Below are 19,009 nucleotides of genomic sequence, written 5' to 3'. Positions count from 1 at the left end.
GACTCCGAGGTCGTACCGTTGGACTCGAGGGTCGTACCGCCCTGCCCATGGGGAGGGATGGGGGGGGTTAATGGGGTGTGATTTTCTGATGAAAGGGAAGGTCAGCACTTCCTCAGTGGGGTCATCAGGTGGAAATAATGAGGGAGGGTGACCTTGTGTTTATAGTTAGTGTGAGTGGGTGCTATTGTGTGGCGGGCAGGGTGGGTGAGGATGTATTATACATGTTGTAGTCGGTGTGGAGGAGATTGTAAACCTAATTGGTTGATGGATGGGAAGGTTTGGCCTCAGCATCCTAGAGCTCAGCACTTCCTCTCCTCCAAAACCATTGATAGTTCGTTGTAATATATATATATATATATATATATATATATATATATATATATATATATATATATATATATATATATACAGTAACGGCAATCTTGTGATAAATTTTTGATAATAGGGAACCCATGTACAGAGTCGACCATTCAGTACCTGGATAGACCATTTATTATGCCATCGAGTGTGTGTGATTGGTGCTGCTGGTGAGGCATTGTTGTCCCTCCAGCACTTCAGCAGGCCCAGGTGCATCATCGCTTGGGGTTGACTTAACGGAGGCTGTCTAGTCCACTCGCGCCAGAGGTAACAACAGGTGTAGTCGCTGTGAGGCTACACCGTACCGTCGGCCTCCAGTACCTTGGTTGACCAACGATCCAACCCAGCAACCAGGTCCCAGCCAGGGCTGCTTCGGGGGGGTAGAAGGCTTTGGTAGACGAATCTGTGATAACAACATGATGATGTTACTGGGTTTGGTGGCAGTTGATCTCAGAGGGCACATCCATACACCTTGGTCATGTGTCACGTATTTCTCTAGGGAGGGGCTGCCATCATTATGTATTACATGTACGTGTTTTTTCGAATGTTGCCCGTATTGGATCTTGAGTGCTTGCCCTGCCAGACTGAAGCATATATATTTCTTTCTTTTAAACTATTCGCCATTTCCCGCGTTAGCGAGGTAGCGTTAGGAACAGAGGACTGGGCCTTTTTTGGAATATCCTCACCTGGCCCCCTCTGTTCCTCCTTTTGGGGAAAAAAAAAAAAAAAAAATATATATATATATATATATATATATATATATATATATATATATATATATATATATATATATATATATGGTTGTATTATTGTACGTCATATGTTTGCCATTTTGTAGCTGCATGTAGAGAATGCGTCCATAACCAGGGCCCAGACTGGGCTGTCGGAGTGAAGACCCCCGAAGACCTCACCAGGTATGAGCTCCTGACGGTGGCTGAAGGGTTGACCCATATGTGTCCTGAGTGCGAACTGAGAATAGGTGCAACTGGTGTTTACAAGTGTGGCGTAGGGTCAGTTATGTGGTTGGCTTTAGTTAGATAGCTGTGGTGTAGTGTGGAGTAGCATGCAACTAGCGTGCAGCAACCAGTTTAGCTGTGGTGTAGTGTGGGGCAGCATGCAGCTAGCATGCATCAACCAGTTTAGATGTGGTGTAGTGTGGGGCAGCATACAGCTAGCATGCAGCAACCAGTTTAGCTGTGGTGTAGTGTAGTGCAGCATACAGCTAGCGTGCAGCAACCAGTTTAGCTGTGGTGTGGTGCAGCATACAGTTAGCATGGATCAACCAGTTTAGCTGTGGTGTAGTGTAGTGCAGCATACAGCTAGCGTGCATCAACCAGTTTAACTGTGGTGTAGTGTAGTGCAGCATACAGCTAGCATGCATCAACCAGTTTAACTGTGGTGTAGTGGAGTGTAGTGCAGCATACAGCTAGCGTGCAGCAACCAGTTTAGCTGTGGTGCAGTGTGGAGCAGCATACAGCTAGCGTGCAGCAACCAGTTTAGCTGTGCCTGACTTGAAGCTGATAGCCTCATCTGTTCGGGCGTAGGGGGGGGGGGGGCAGCTCTCTCTCTCTCTCTCTCTCTCTCTCTCTCTCTCTCTCTCTCTCTCTCTCTCTCTCTCTCAGGTAGTAGGCGGCCACCGACCAGGGAGCTGTATTCCCGGTACTACGGTACCGCCTGGGTATCGGTAGGGTTAGTGACGGGCAGCGCATGGGGCCAGCACTGCAGTGGCTGTTAGGTTTCACTAGGCTCAGGTGTTCTGTATTTTCCCTCCGCCTCTCCCACACCTAGGCAGCTGGGCTGTCAGTCCACAAGCGTTCAGTCTCTCCACCTCACTCATAGCGCTTGACACCTCGCTCACACGACTCGTCATTCGTAAGTCTTTTCTCCGGCGGTGAGCGCTACGAGCTGGCCCTCCTTTATAGCAAAATCCTCTAAGTACTCCTAAGTACACACACACACACACACACACACACACACACACACACACACACACACACACACAGTCTCTCTCTCTCTCTCTCTCTCTCTCTCTCTCTCTCTCTCTCTCTCTCTCTCTCTCTCTCTCTCTCTCAACCCTTTCCTTGGGACGTCCTTGTCGGCGGCTGGGCCAGGGCCGGGCACTTCCTGCCCCCAGACACACACCCGGCCGGTTGTTTGGGTTTCCTCTTAATCATCTGGGAGGAGGAGGAGGAGGAGCAGTGGGGCGGCGGCAGTACAGTGATCCGGGCCCGCAGGTCTTCATGAAGGAGGGTCTGTGTCTCATTAAAACCCCTCCTCGTCTAATGAAATACGGTAATTAAGAATGTAGGGCCGGGTGTGTGCAGGGTATGGGTCTCTGGTGAGTCTTTGTGGTAAAGGATGTTAATAATTATGATTGTTAGATTTACTGAATTTTTTGATGATCGGATTTGCTGGTTTACGTGTGGACAGAGGTTGAACATATGCCAAGGAAGGGCACACTGGGTTGTCATGAGGATATAGGCTATGGTGGGATGGGTCTGCCATGTGGGGAGAGGCTGTAAAAATGGAAATTATATTAATTATACTAGTAGTAGGAATAATAATAGTAATAATAATGGTTATGATAATAGTAATAATAATGATAACAATCATAATCATAGAAGAGTGCTCGTGAGTGGTTCTGAGCGCAAGACCAGTTCTTCGTCTGTTCCTGGGAAATGCCGAACTAGAATGAAAAGAATGCTATTAATAAGGATGATAGTAATGAAAAATAATAATAATCACAAATAACGGTTTGTTTAATTAGCAGTAGCCAGAGGGGGGAGAGCGGAAATGCTCGCAATATTGACAATAGAGCTATAAAAAGGGAAGGGCGAGGGAAGGATTAAACGACCCTCACACAACTATTGAGGTGGTCGCGTACTGTGGTGGTCACGGGATGGGGGGTCTGCACGGGCATGGATGGGCGCCATTTCCTTGTGGTGGCGGACTGCAACCTGGGGACGAGGGATCTCGGCCGGCAGGCGGTGACGAGAACGCGAATGATCAGTCTTCCGGGATTAGCTAAAGTAAAGTCTGTGTAATGGATTGTGTTTCTGGGATGAACATGATTTACGGAACCGCCTGGTCATTTACGTATTAGACCTTTGGAACATTGATGTGGTTACTTGTATACAGAATTACAGCACGCATGAAGGCGGGTGTGTAGCTTTAGAGTCAGTGTATAGCAGGTATGAGGGCGGGTGTGTATGTTGGTGTGAGATGTGTACCAGGTTTGAGGGCGGTTTTGTAGGTTTGGGGTCAGGTGTATAGCAGGTATGAAGGCGGATGTGTATGTTAGGATGAGGTGTGTAGCAGGTATGAAGGCGGGTGTGTATGCTGGGGTGAAGTGTGTAACAGGTATGAGGGCGGGTGTGTATGTTTGGGTGAGGTGTGTATTGGGTATTAGGGCGGGTGTGTATGTTGGAGTGAGGTGTATACCAGGTATGAGGGCGGGTATGCATGTTGGGGTGAGGTGTGTACCAGGTATGAGGGCGGGTGTGTATATTGGGGTGAGGTGTGTATCTGGTATGAGGGCGGGTTCTTTGTGTTAGGATTGGCTTCTGCCTTCTCGTTCGCCCCTCTAGCTCTTTATCAACAACTGATAGCTTAACTGCTCAAGGTGTACACACACACACACACACACACACACACACACACACACACACACGACTCTCTAAGTCTCATGGGCCGAGGTTCGAGTCCCGGACAGGCAAGCAACTGTATATTTGGCGCTTCGGCCTATTTGGAGATGTTAATGTACATAATGAAGTACCTGCAGTGAACTATAACATCTTATGTAACATCAACCCACTGGGATCTGACTTAGACCCTCTGTGACCTCTGTAATCCTTTTGCGCTACCGCTCACAGGTTTTGACCTGACCCATAACGACTAGGTCAAAGACCACGCCATTATACGCCCAGTGTGTCGCACCGTCGTGCTCAGGGGGGTTCATTAAAGCCATTAATGAGGTAGGTTAAAAGGATAACTAATTTATAATTACCTTGATGCGGGTCAGATGATGTTGCTGTAGCTGTCAATACGTACAACACAGGCAGTGGATGCAAGGCACGGGAGTCACGGCCATGGACGCGCAACATTCGCCAATTTAAACACTGGATGTTGTTTTTGTTTTGCATCCCACTGAAATGAACCCTGTGTGTTGGAGATGAGTCGGCGTGATGCGACACAGTACTTCTGGGTGCTGGTATGTGTAATAATGGCCATTTTGTCCAAAAAGGTTTCGAGTTTTTCTCTGTACCAGACTTGCCTTCAGATAATATCAAGACTTTTTCATTTTTTTGTAAAATATGTGTGAAATATATACTATATTGGTGTGGATATGATTTCTGTGCATTTCCCTGGTTTATTGTTTGTTTTGTTATGCGAGAGATGATGGGCGAGGAATGTCATTTGGAATGACGTGAGAGTGGAGGTGTGTTGGTGCCTCGCGTAGGTGGATGTGAAAATGGTCATGTTTGCCCCGAGTTGGTCAAGCTGCCTGCATCCACGCTCTCAACTTGCCAGGTCACACCCACGACCTGTCAAGAATATACCCTGCAGCCTGTCAAGCCACACCCCCACGGCTTGTCAAACCGTACAGGTAGCCACCGAAGCCACGTTTGACCCCGTGCTCTGTCAAAATATGCCTACGACTTGTCAAAGCCACACTTACAACTTGTCAAGCGACGCCCATGATTGGTCCTTCCTCACCCGCATCTCCATCAAGCCAAGGCCCGCAGCAGTCAGGCCGAACACCAAACCACAACCTCACAACCCACAACACTCCTAGCCATGCATACTCCCTCCCATGCACACACCACAACACTAGAGAAAGCTGTCACAACCCACAACACTCCTAGCCATGCATACTCCCTCCCATGCACACACCACAACACTAGAGAAAGCTGTCACAACCCACAACACTCCTAGTCATGCATACTCCCTCCCATGCACACACCACAACACTAGAGAAAGGCTGATGTAGGTACGACGTGCATTCAGATCTTCATTCACAAAACATATCAGTGCCTCTCCTCTTGATGATGTGCCCCCCCCCCCCCCAACCACCACCAGGCGCTCCCCCCAGTCAACCACCACCACCATCAACCACGCCAACCAGCATATCCTGCCACACCCCTCTCGCCACGCCACGCCCTCACCACATCCAGTCTGGTGGCCCACCACCACCTCCTCCTCCTCTTCCCCCTCTCTCTCTCCCTCCTCCTCCGCCTCCGCCACGCCTCGCCTATCTATCCACTTTAAGCTCACTAATTACCTCCAGTATTAATGACCCGTAATCATTGCCATTGCCGCGAATTCTTCATTTGGCATCCATGTGTGGGAAGGGCCATTATAGAAGGCAGGTGGGTCCGCCTGGCTGCCGGGGGGTCGTACACGGGTCGGGTGAGGCTTGTAACATAACATGAACCTGATGATGAATGACGACTCGTGTGACGTCACATGGGTACGATGATGAATGACGATTCGTGTGACGTCATGTATGATGATAAATGACTCGTGTGACGTCACGTGAGTATGATGAATGACGATTCGTGTGACGTCATGTATGATGATAAATGACTTGTAACGTCACATGAGTATGATGATGAATGACGACTCGTGTGACGTCACGTGAGTATGATGAATGAAGACTCGTGTGACGTCACATGAGTATGATGATGAATGACGACTCGTGTGACGTCACATGAGTACGATGATGAATGACGACTCGTGTGACGTCACGTGAGTATGATGATGAATGACAGACTCATGTACCATCACATGAATATGATGATGAGTAAGTGAATAGCATTACTCACATCTGCTGAGGATGTGGTGTGGGAGCAGGAGTGATGGTATGGGTGTGTCATATGGTTCCGCTGTCCTCGCATGACACCTGGCTCTGGCGCCTTGACACACCCTGGGTTCTGGTCTTGACACCATGACACTCGTGCCTATTGTCTGGCACCATGACACTCGTGGCTGTTGTCCGGCACCATGACACTTGGGCATATGTTTTGGCACCATGACACTCGTGGTTATGGTCTGGCACCATGACACTTGGGCATATGTTTTGGCACCATGACACTCGTGGTTATGGTCTGGCACCATGACACTTGGGCATATGTTTTGGCACCATGACACTCGTGGTTATGGTCTGGCACCATGACACTTGGGCATGTTTTGGCACCATGACACTCGTGGTTATGGTCTGGCACCATGACACTTGGGCATATGTTTTGGCACCATGACACTCGTGGTTATGGTCTGGCACCATGACACTTGGGCATATGTTTTGGCACCATGGCACTCGTGGTTATGGTCTGGCACCATGACACTTGGGCATATGTTTTGGCACCATGACACTCGTGGCTATTGTCTGGCACCATGACACTTGGGCATATGTTTTGGCACCATGACACTCGTGGTTATGGTCTGGCACCATGACACTTGGGCATATGTTTTGGCACCATGACACTCGTGGTTATGGTCTGGCACCATGACACTTGGGCATATGTTTTGGCACCATGACACTCGTGGTTATGGTCTGGCACCATGACACTTGGGCATATGTTTTGGCACCATGACACTCGTGGTTATGGTCTGGCACCATGACACTTGGGCATATGTTTTGGCACCATGGCACTCGTGGTTATGGTCTGGCACCATGACACTTGGGCATATGTTTTGGCACCATGACACTCGTGGCTATTGTCTGGCACCATGACACTTGGGCATATGTTTTGGCACCATGGCACTCGTGGTTCTGGTCTGGCACCATGACACTTGGGCATATGTTTTGGCACCATGACACTCGTGGTTCTGGTCTGGCACCATGACACTTGGGCATATGTTTTGGCACCATGACACTCGTGGTTCTGGTCTGGCACCATGACACTTGGGCATATGTTTTGGCACCATGACACTCGTGGTTATGGTCTGGCACCATGACACTTGGGCATATGTTTTGGCACCATGACACTCGTGGTTATGGTCTGGCACCATGACACTTGGGCATATGTTTTGGCACCATGGCACTCGTGGTTATGGTCTGGCACCATGACACTTGGGCATATGTTTTGGCACCATGACACTCGTGGCTATTGTCTGGCACCATGACACTTGGGCATATGTTTTGGCACCATGGCACTCGTGGTTCTGGTCTGGCACCATGACACTTGGGCATATGTTTTGGCACCATGACACTCGTGGTTCTGGTCTGGCACCATGACACTTGGGCATATGTTTTGGCACCATGACACTCGTGGTTCTGGTCTGGCACCATGACATCTTGCCACTTGGGGTGTGGCAACCTGGGACGTACACATGCCAGCGTTACGTTCCACTGGAGGATCAGTGGACGTTTGTGGACGTTCTGTCATTACCTGGTATCACTCTGGCTTGGTTACTACTGCTTTGTTACAGCTGCATGTTGATTTTGTTGCAGTTGCTTTGTTACTGTTGCTTTTGTTACTTTGTTACTTTTGCATTTTTACTGTTGCTTTGTTACTGTTGCTTTTGTTACTTTGTTACTTTTGCATTTTTACTGTTGCTTTGTTACTGTTGCTTTTGTTACTTTGTTACTTTTGCATTTTTACTGTTGCTTTGTTACTGTTGCTTTGTTAGAAAACCGTCAACTCCCATAGGTGTCAGTTGTGTTTGTCTCGTGTTTCAGTAATGTCGTTGTATATTTAGTTCTCTGATTTGGTCTCGTGATTATTGTTTTATTACCTTTTTGTTAAGTCTTGGGAAACATAATTTTTGTGTTTATTTGCCAGGTATGTTTTTCATGATATTGCATGTGTAGTTAGCTGGTGTGTGTGTGTGTGTGTGTGTGTGTGTGTGTGTTACGCTTTTTTGTTTTGTTTTTCTTATGATAGCAGTAAAGTTATTATTATTATTATTATTATAATTATTATTATTATTATTATTATTATTATTATAATCGTTGTTATTCTGAATATTGCTTATGTTTGGCATCATGTCACTTGGGTGACATTATTATTATTATTATTATTATTATTATTGTTATTGTTATATTATTATTATTATTGTTATTATTATTATTATTATTATTATTATTGTTATTATTATTATTATTATTATTATTATTATTATTATTATTATTATTGCTGTTGTTATTATCATTGTTATGAGGATTATCATTATATATGCGTTTATTATTATTATTATTAGTAGTAGTAGTAGTAGTAGTACGCCTTTGTGGATCAGTTTTCATTACTTTTATCGTTTTTTTTTTTTCATATATTCTGGATACATACGTATCCCATGTTCGCACCAGCGTTCTTGATGGCTTGGAGGTCGAGCGAGAGGTAAGAGCGTGTAAGGTCTTCATCGCTGTGTGGTGTCTCCCCAGCACTTGGGCCAGAGGTCAAGCTCGAGGAAGAGGGTTTTGAGAGCAGGTGGTCATCCTTCAAGCGGGGAGAGGTTCGTGGTGCTGTGTGTATACCTTCCTCCCTAATGTCCGTTTTTCTTGTCTCGTGTACAGATGTGGTACTTTGTAAGAGGGTGGGGGGGGGGGGGGGGTCGATTTAAGCTCAGGAGTACGACTGTACGACCGATGAGCATGACTGTACGACCAGTGAGCATGACTGTACGACCAGTGAGCATGACTGCGATACCCTCGGGTAAGATAACGTGGACAAAGGCCACGCCATCCTACCCAAGGGTCGTACCATCGTGCTCTAAGGTCGCGCCGTCACGCTCAAGAGTCATACCGTCATGCTCAAGGGTCGCAACTTCGTGTTCATGGGTCGCACCGTCGTGCTGAGGGGTCGTACTGTCGTGTTCAAGGGTCGCACCGTCGTGCTCAGGGGTCGTGACGTCGTGTTCAAGGGTCGCACTGTCGTGCTCAAGGGTCGTACCGTCGTGCTCAAGGGTCGCACTGTCGTGCTCAAGGGTCGAACCGTCGTGCTCAAGGGTCGTACCGTCGTACTCAAGGAGTAGGAACTTTCCAGGGAAGAGCAGAAGTGTTTCCCACGGCGACACACACACACACACACACACACACACACACACACACACACACACACACACACACACACACCTGAAGCAGAGTCGTCTACGGCCAAGACCTCTAAGTGTGTGTGTGTGTGTGTGTGTGTGTGTGTGTGTGTGTGACTTCCTCCCTTTCCTCTTCAGCCTGGCCGACTGTACCCGACGGTTAACGATAGTGACTTAGTGTAACGACAGAGCGTGACGGTTAACGAGAGGGACTTTTAAGCGCAACGACAGAGCGCGACAGTGATTAGCGAGTCACGCCAACCCACAGAACTCGCAGGTCACCTTCGTTCGATAAGGTTCTGCGTTGAGGTGAGGTTCTGCCTTGGTAGATGCGATCGTGCGCGTTAGACAACGTTGCGCACCACACAGCAGCAAACGACCCCGAGTCAGATGTCCCGGTTCATAAGGCTTGCTGGTAACTTCCACACCTGGATAGGTAACTCCTCCATGCCTGGGCAATGTAACGCCCACACACCTGGACAGGTAACTCCCACACCTGGACAGGTGAACCTCAAGCTTTTGGGTAGGTTACTCCTCCACACCTGGGCAAGTAACTCCCACACAGCTGGACAGGTAACTTTAACACACCTGGACTCAAAACTCCAACTACACTTGTGGTCAGATGACCTTCCCACACACCTGGACACAAGACTCCCACACACCCGTGGTCAGGTGATCCGCGCACACGTGGATTCGTAACTCCCACACACACACGTGGTCAAGTGACCCTCCCACACGCGTGGACTCGTAACTCCCACACACTCGTGGTCAGGTGATCCCCGCACACGTGTACTCGTAACTCCCACACACACGTACTCAGGTGACCCTCCCACCCACCTGGACTCGTAACTCCCACACACACGTACTCAGGTGACCCTCTCACCCACCTGGACTCGTAACTCCCACACACACACGTAGTCAGGTGACCCTCCCACCCACCTGGACTCGTAAGTCCCACACACACGTACTCAGGTGACCCTCCCACCCACCTGCACTCGTAACTCCCACACACACACGTAGTCAGGTGACCCTCCCGCCCACCTGGACTCGTAACTCCCACACACACGTAGTCAGGTGAGCCTCCCACCCACCTGGACTCGTAACTCCCACACACACGTAGTCAGGTGACCCTCCCACCCACCTGGACTCGTAACTCCCACACAGACGTAGTCAGGTGACCCTCCCACCCACCTGGATTCGTAACTCCCACACACACGTAGTCAGGTGACCCCCTCACCCACCTGGACTCCTAACTCCCACACACACGTAGTCAGGTGACCCTCCCACACACCTTGTCACGTAACTCCTCACACCTGGGCAGATGAAGCCTTCTCTCGCACCACAAGGCACCGTACCGCAGCACATGGCTGGCAAGACCAACAACACGTCCACAAAAATATGATTTGTATCATAGCATCGTGGCAGACCAGGAGGGGCACTTGGCCCCTTCAAACACCACGTTACGACCCTTAGATGTGATGATATGGTTTGCCCTTTTCCTTCGGTTACCCTTAAAGGCCTGGACGTCTCACCGAGTGGCCTGGGCGTCGTGTTAAAGGGTCGTACCGTTGTGCTTAAGGGTCGTACCATCCTGCTCAGAGGATGATCCCGCGGTGTTCAAGGGGTTAAACTGTCGTGTCAAAGGGTCGTACCATCGTACTCTGGGGGGGTTATACCGTCGTGTCAAGGGGTCTCTCTCGTCGTGATCACCTGGTCGCACCGTCGTGCTCATGGGGCTTGGTTCAGGCATGGGAACGACAGACGTGGGTGGAGTCCACCACACGACACAACGACCACATAACAACATCGATAAGTGACCTGAGAGAAAATTCCTGTGTGACCCCGGATGTCAGGGGCCACGCCCCCGGGGTCGAGTCATGAATGAGACACGAGTCAGGTCAGCCCTGAACTTTTAACCTTATGCAGCTGCCTTTGACCTCCCATGGGGATGGGGGGGGGGTTTAGGGTCACGCCCACCCTGGGTCAGAAATGAGTTTGGTCATTCGTGAACCCTAACCTTACGTAAGCGGCTTTCCCAAGAGGGTGGGTCAAGCCCACACCGGGTCAGACGTGAATGATACATGACTGAGGCCAGTTCTGAACCGTGGTCTTACGAGAGTGCCTTTGGCCTGAGAGAGAGAGAGAGAGAGAGAGAGAGAGAGAGAGAGAGAGAGAGAGAGAGAGAGAGAGAGAGAGAGAGAGACGGGTCACCTCCCACACCGGGTGCGTCGTGAATGGGACATGAGTGAGGTGAATATGACCTTCTTTCTCCCTCTGACATGACCTCCCACACCTCACATGCTCCCCGCCATCGCTACACGGGAGACAAAATGACTTTCGGTGTTTCTCGGGTGATATCCACTCCACTCCTGGCCGGCAGACGTACGTGCGGGAACTGAAGTTATTTCTCCCTGAAGGCTATGGACTTATATATGGTAGAGGCAGTGGAAATATGACCTAAGGGGTCGATGGCCAGCATGTTGCGTCTGGCCAGAAAATTGGACTTAATGTAGTCTGTGGAACACGACTTTGAGTCCACTTGAGAATGGTGGTCTGCCCTTCAAGGGAAACGCCAAAGGTCAGGTCACCATGCTCAAGGGTTGTATCGTCGTGTTCAAGGGCCATACTGTCGTTGCTCAAGCGTCGTACCGTCTTGTTCAAGGGCAGTGCTGTCGTTGCTTAGGGTCGTACCGTCGTGGTCAAGGGCCGCACTGTGATGCTCAAGGCTCGTCCCTTCGTGTTCAAGGGCCATGCTATCGTGCTTAGGGTCGTATCGTCGTTCTCAAGGGCCATCGTGTCGTTGTTCAAGGGTCGTTCCGTCTTGCTAAGGGTCGTACCGTCGTGCTCAAGGGCCGTACTCTCATGTGCAAGGCTCGTACCGCCGTGTTCAGTAGGGTGAGAGAGGATGCGACAGTTGGTGTACAGTTTAGACACAAACTCTGAGGTTGATTATGGGTTTCTGTATGTATATCAACACCTCCCCATGACACGCTCTGAGGCAGTGGGGAGTATAGTGGGGAGAGCGGGAAGGAGATGAATGGGGAGGGGGTGTCGTAATAGTGATGAGGGCAGCGGAATGCAAGCCAATAATCAAGAGGGCCCCCCCCCTTCCCCCCGCAATAACCATCGCTTGGGCCCCATTTACAGTTCCCATTCCTTCCCCTCCCCTTTCTCTTTCCCCCAACTCCCCGTACAGCACACTCCTCCTCCTCCCCAACCCTCCAGATTGGAATGTAGGTCGTGGTTATGTCCTTTGTTTGGCAAGTTATATGAGAAAAATAATCTTTGTTTCTATTGATACGCCTTGATCTCCCTCCCTCCCTACTCCCTTATTGTATGAAGCCATTTCCTACCCCCACACTACCCTTCCATCCCCTACCCATCCATCCCCGACCCCCGGGAACTGTTACCCCTTCCCACCCTATTTCCATCACTCATTTCCCTCCTCTCCCTCGTCTTCTATCACCATGGGGGAGGGGGAGCTAGTGTGGTGGGGGTGTTCCTCCGCGTGGTCGCTAAACACATAGCAGCAGCAGCAACAGTAATTAGTGACGTTCGCAGGTGATTAGCACAGTAATTAAGATAATGATAAGAGTTACGATAATGAAGCTGCTCTACGCTGTGTTATACTACGTTATTTACACACACACACACACACACACACACACACACACACACACACACACACACACACACTCACCCGTCCCTGCACCAGCTGCTACCTCCTAGGTTTCGCACTACCCCCTGCCTCACACTCACTACCCCTTGCCTCACACCTGTCATCTCCCTGCCTCACTTTTGTCACCTCCCTGCCTCACACTTAGTAACCCCCTTTCCTCACACTTGTCACCTCCCTGCCGGACAGCCACCGTCACACTGGTGCCAGCTCCCAGCCGCCTCCCCCTGCCCCACGCCATCTTCCATATGAACACTAATCCCTTCCTTTAGAATCAGGAGAGAGCCGGCCTCCTGCTCCCCTCCGCCAGTGTCACCCGACCCAGCCAGCCACGGTGCTTCCCTCCCTCCTTCCCTCCCTCAACTCCTCCTGACACAGCTGGGACTAATTAAAACTTAGCTGTGTTTTAGCTTGGCACGGTAGCTCCCCCCCTTGTCAAGCTTTTGACCTGCGGCTCCTTAACACGGTTATGGCCACCGTGTTCCTTTCTTCTGAAATCTCTGAAACTTCTTTCCTTAAGGGTATTTACATATTTGTTTTTTGTTAGGTATTGTTTTTACCTGTTGTATATCGAGGGGCTGGAGACGCTGACTGGAGCCCTTATCGAGGCCGGACTTTGACCTGCAGCTGCCAAAAAGAGAAAAAAGATGGAAAAGTAAGGCCACAAAAGGGAAGGTAATCCAGAGTTTGTCAGGAATTCGTGGACCCACCATTTAAAGTGGGGTGGGTAGGGAGGATGGCAGCTGTGGGGGGAAGACCTCAGGAGCCTGGTGGAGTTGGCCGTAGACCGTAGGGTTTCTTCTACGGACGACGGTGTCGGTAGACTCGCCCAGTCTGTGCGTGGCACGGACCATCCCCTCCTCCCTCTCCCCCCATGTCGTACGGAATCTACGTTCGCCAAACCAACGTAAGCGACGTTGTAGTTTGGGTTTGTGTGTAGCGTTCGGCTGGTCTTCTACGTCGCCTCCTTCAGTGTATATCTTAATGCTTCCGCTCCGACAGTACCTGGCTGTCCCAGGCTTCGCCTTCTACAGGTTTCTGGCCCGTGGTGTTCGCCCCACTCCCGTGTCTGCAACCTTCCCTCCCTCCCTTCCCTGCAGGGTAGCGGCTGGGTCCACTGAAATTGATTCTACCACTGGATCGATACGAGAGCATAGTTGAGGGGATGATCAGCGCTGATGTGTCCCCCTCCTCCTTTCCCAGCTTTCTGTGGTCCTCTCCCCTTCATTTCTACTGTTTTCTCCTCCCTTTCCTCCCCACATTACTCCTCTCCCCTACCTTCGCCCCCCCCCTACCCTTCAAAATATAGTCTCCTCCCTTCCTTACTTAGTCCTCTCCCCCTCTCTCTCCCCACTCTCCCCCTCCCACTGTAGTCTTCTCCCTTCCCTACCTGCATAAGCCTTATCTCAGTCCTTCATTCTGCCCGTCTCCTCCTTTCCCCATCTGCATAACTTCACTCCCTTCCTTTCCCACTGTGCTCTTTTTCCCTTCCCTGTCTACGTACGTCCTCTCCCTCCCCATCCTACTGTAGTCTTTTCCCTCCTACCTAGTTTAGTCCTCTCCCATACTTTGCCTTCCCTACCCACATTAGTCCTCTCCCTTACCTTACCTTTCCCTACGACAGAAACCCCTCTCCTCACCTTCTGCTTCTCTGGCCCCTGTTTCCACATTTGCTAAATTTACTCCTCCCCTCCTCATCTCTCTCTCTCTCTCTCTCTCTCTCTCTCTCTCTCTCTCTCTCTCTCTCTCTCTCTCTCTCTCTCTCTCTCTCCCTAAAATAGTTCACTCCGGGGCTCTTCCTGTGTGTGTGTGTGTGTGTGTGTGTGTGTGTGTGTGTGTGTGTGTGTGTGTGTGTGTGTCCTTCCCTTCCTTGCCATCTCATCTTACCCTCTGGGTTCGTCCCCCTCAGCCTGCCTGCCTGCCTCTCTCTCTCTCTCTCTCTCTCTCTCTCTCTCTCTCTCTCTCTCTCTCTCTCTCTCTCTCTCTCTCTCTCTCTCTCTCTCTCTCTCATCATTCGTTCCTGCTCTTGCCTCCTGTACTGTATGACTCCTCCGGCCCTCCCCAGTCTCCCTGCTTCCCATGGGGCCATCTGTACCCATGGCGCCTGCTGCTGACCACTGATCCACCCCATGCCATTTGTTTTTTTCTCTCATTAATCCCCCATGCATGATTTCCCTATCCAGAGTCCTCGGCCTATCCCATGGCTTCATCCCTTCCCCCTATCCACCGGTGTATAGGGTCCATCCATCGCCCGTCCGGTGAGTTAGGGGCGACCCCCGGAGTTAAGGGGGTGGACCCCCCCCCCCCAGCGCCTCGCCGCCCCATACATCACCGTTAAACCCCTGTTGCCGGCCCCCCAGGGGCAAGCCAGTATACCATCCACGTACAGGAGCGTCACCTGATAGGTGTGTGTGTGTGTGTGTGTGCGGGGGGAGGGGCTGCTGCTCAGATGGTCGCTCTGGATGAAATGTGAGCCAGCTGCCGAGAGTCACTGACGTAAGAGATCAGCCAGAGTCGGATTGCCACCGCCTCCTGCCTACCCCCGCCGTCCATGGGCCATTTTTTTTTTTTTATTCCTTTTTATAGGATGGTTGGAAGCCGCCCCCCCCCCCCCCGGGGGGGAGGGGGGGGGGGAGAGAGAGAGAGAGAGAGAGAGAGAGAGAGAGAGAGAGAGTAAAGTGGGGGGAAACAGGCGAAAAGATGATGTACAGTAGGTTTGATATGGGAGGAGGGGGGTGTTGTTGGTGTAATTGATTACCTTTATGTAATTACTTGTTTCTCCTGTACGGGAGGAGGGGAGGGGGGGATCTACCCTCGTGGGCCCCCCCTTGTTTCCTGAACAATATCTCGTATCGTACAACTTTAACTTTTATATATGCTGTCTGCATACACGAACTCGTAACTCACTATTGATTTGTGCCGGTAACCCCGGTAAATTTATCGTGCACCCCCATGCTCCTGCTGTGAGCGGTAGCGCAAAAGGATTACAGGGGTCAGAAAGGGTCTCAGTCAGACCCCAGTGGGTCAGTATGACATATGATGTTACAGATTTCCTACATATGCTTCATTACATACATTGCATACTTTCATATAATAAGTTTTACCGATTAGATACAAAATGTGGATACAAACTTAAAATGTCAGGTATCTTGTTATTAACAATAAGGTGTTGTGACATTTCTGGCAGGGTTTGTTTAGATCTGTCCCAAAAAGGCTCTATTTTTTTTTTTTTTTCACATGCTAAGACAAAGTGTTTTGGTTAGGTTGTGTTTGTCCACCACCACCACCACCACTCGTATGCTGGGGAAAGTACTCCTTTACAGTCGAGCAAACAAGTTTCTTGCATAATTTCTTGTTGCTACCAAGGGTTGTTCAGTCCCCGCGTTTTTCGCTGAATCATTCACTTTTTGCGGTATCAAACTGATTTAGAAATTTAAAGAATTTAGAAAAAAAAAAACCCTCCCCCCCTCAGCCTTTTTATGCTGGGCAAATTTAAAGCCTTTAGTCTTTTGCTGTAACTCACCTGTCTTCGTCTTCCTTCCTCTGGACATTCTTTATAAGTTCTCTTTGCCTTTTTTTTTTTTTTTTTCAACTGCCGCGACCAAACTTCAGTATCCTGTACTAGTTTTGGCTAAGCGTAGGATGTGAACAGCCTGCTGAAATTTGCAGGTAATACCGGTTGGAATGGAATAATTCATCCCTCATGTTCCTCTCGCACACATATATATTCCCGCAACTTATTTCTTGCAAGTTAATATACATTTTGAGGCATACGTTCATAGGGTCTCATCCCCATTACATTTATCCGGGTTATCAACCATGTATCAGACCTACATTGGAATTTGTCCAGGTCCCCTTGTAAGGTGATGCAATCCTTCTCGCTCTTTGCTTTTCTCATGACTTCGGCGTCATCCACAAACACGTACAGGTTGAAGTCCAGTCTTCTGGCGAGTCAGTTTAAGAGATGAAAGAAGACCAGTGGACCCAGGAGAGAACCCTGCGACCCCCGCTGATGACCTCGACCCATTTCAAGAAGGCTAAACCCCCTTGAATGGATCCATTCTTCCCTTCGAATGTAATAATCCTTAATCCTTCAAAGGAGTCTCCCCTTCTTTCCTGTATGGAGGTCCAGCATCTTTATGAGCCTCCTCTGTGCCACAGTGTCAAATGCTTTCAGCATTCCACATGAGACCTCCTTTCCCTGAAGCCATGCTGTCTTTCCCATGAATAATTTCTTCTCAGGAAGAGTCATCCCATTGTCTTCTGATCATCTTTTCCAGCATCTTGCAGCCCACGCTCAGCTGTGGTTCAGCGTATCCTCCCGGTCGCCTTTCTTATAATGATAGGTATGACGTCCCTGCCATTATTCACTTCCATCTTAAACAACGTTTTAAGCGGGTTGTCAGGTGCACCACACATCTCCATCACATACGGTGTTTGTGATCACCATTTGTGGAAATTGGAGAGAGTTTTAAATTCGTTTTACCCCCGTCTCTTTACCTTACTTGTAGGCATGTGTACTAAGTCTTTACTCCTGTGTGTATTCATATGCACACCGCAGCCTGAACCAGTTCTGCTGCGCGCGCGTGTGTGTGTGTGTGTGTGTGTGTGTGTGTGTGTGTGTGCTCATTGTGTGTGGTGATGGATGAGGGGTGTTGCTCTCGGGGCTTTCAGTCTATGAGGGTACGACATTACTTCTTCCAACTGAGACCCTACAGCCTTTCATGAGCGCCTTAAGCGACCTTCCTCATGTGGAGGAGGAGGAGCAGCAGGGGGGGGGGGGGAGGTGGCAGACATGGAGGAGGAGTAGGAAGGAGAGGAGGTGGCAGACGTGGAGGAGGAGCAGGAAGGAGAGGAGGTGGCAGACGTGGAGGAGGAGCAGCAGGAGGGACAGGAGGTGGCAGACGTGGAGGAGGAGCAGGAAGGAGAGGAGGTGGCTGACGTGGAAGAAGAGCAGGAGGGAGAGGGGGTGGCAGACGTGGAAGAGGAGCAGGAGGGAGAGGAGGTGGCTGACGTGGAGGAGGAGCAGCAGGAGGGACAGGAGGTGGCAGACGTGGAGGAGGAGCAGCAGGGTATTTTGCCCGTGGATTTCCCATTTTGTATCCTTTTTTTTTCCCCATGTGAGTGGAGTTAGTCCTTCCGTTCTTCGTGGCATTTTCTGACTTTTTACCTCCTTGGGGGAGGCCTCGCGTGCGTCCGTATGTATATGCTTCATGCGAGGTGGTATATGTTTTTGTCCTATGTGTCAGGCAGGGCTGGAGTATTCCCCGATCTGACAAGGCTAATGTCGCGTTCTTCCCAGACGCCCATTAACGATAAGTTACAGGCGAAGGATAGATTAGTTTGATATTTGTAACCCCCACAGCTTCATGTATATTGTAAGATAACGAAAATGTTACCTCAAAAAAAAATTAAGGTTTGGCCTTCGTCATTTCGAGTCATTGGTATTGTTGATCGGTTTAGAGAACTTGCCAGTGTTCGGTTTGAGGTCACTCGGCGAACAATGGCTTGTTCTTGTGTCGTGGCAGTTGATGGTTGTGCTGTTAGGGCGGCCTATTAGGTTAACTGGTGCGGAATTGACCTCTTTTTATTGGGAAGCGAGGGGGGGGGGGGGGGGGGGCATGACGCCATGCACATTGGTGTAATTACGTTATTGCTCTGAGCGTGGGATGGTAATGATGTAGTTATGACCGTAATGTCCGTGATGAGTGCGGTACTGGCGAAGTAACGGTGTGGTGCGGTAGGAAGGACACAGGTACACGCACGGTACAGCCCTGGAATACGACGGTACAGCCCTGCAATACGATGGCACAACCCTTGAATGTGACGGTACAGCCTTTGAGCAACGACGGTACGACCTATGTGTATGGTGGCCAGGCCTTTGACCTGATCCTTAAGGTCGTGTTTTCATTCTCCTCGCATGTGGGGGTCGTGCCTTCATGCTCA

The 19,009-nt window shown here is 49.9% G+C and overlaps 1 protein-coding gene across 2 annotated transcripts in view; it reads left to right on the top strand.

The window, feature by feature from the left end:
* The window catches only part of Ptp99A (Protein tyrosine phosphatase 99A), a 1,440,930-nt gene that overhangs the window by 1,088,173 nt on the left and 333,748 nt on the right, over positions 1-19,009 (top strand). The window lies entirely within an intron of this gene.

This window comes from Panulirus ornatus, chromosome 1 (assembly GCF_036320965.1).
Source record: "Panulirus ornatus isolate Po-2019 chromosome 1, ASM3632096v1, whole genome shotgun sequence".
NCBI classification, from domain to species: domain Eukaryota; kingdom Metazoa; phylum Arthropoda; class Malacostraca; order Decapoda; family Palinuridae; genus Panulirus; species Panulirus ornatus.
Note: the sequence above shows the minus strand (reverse complement) of the source record. Positions and strands in the feature narration are given on the sequence as shown.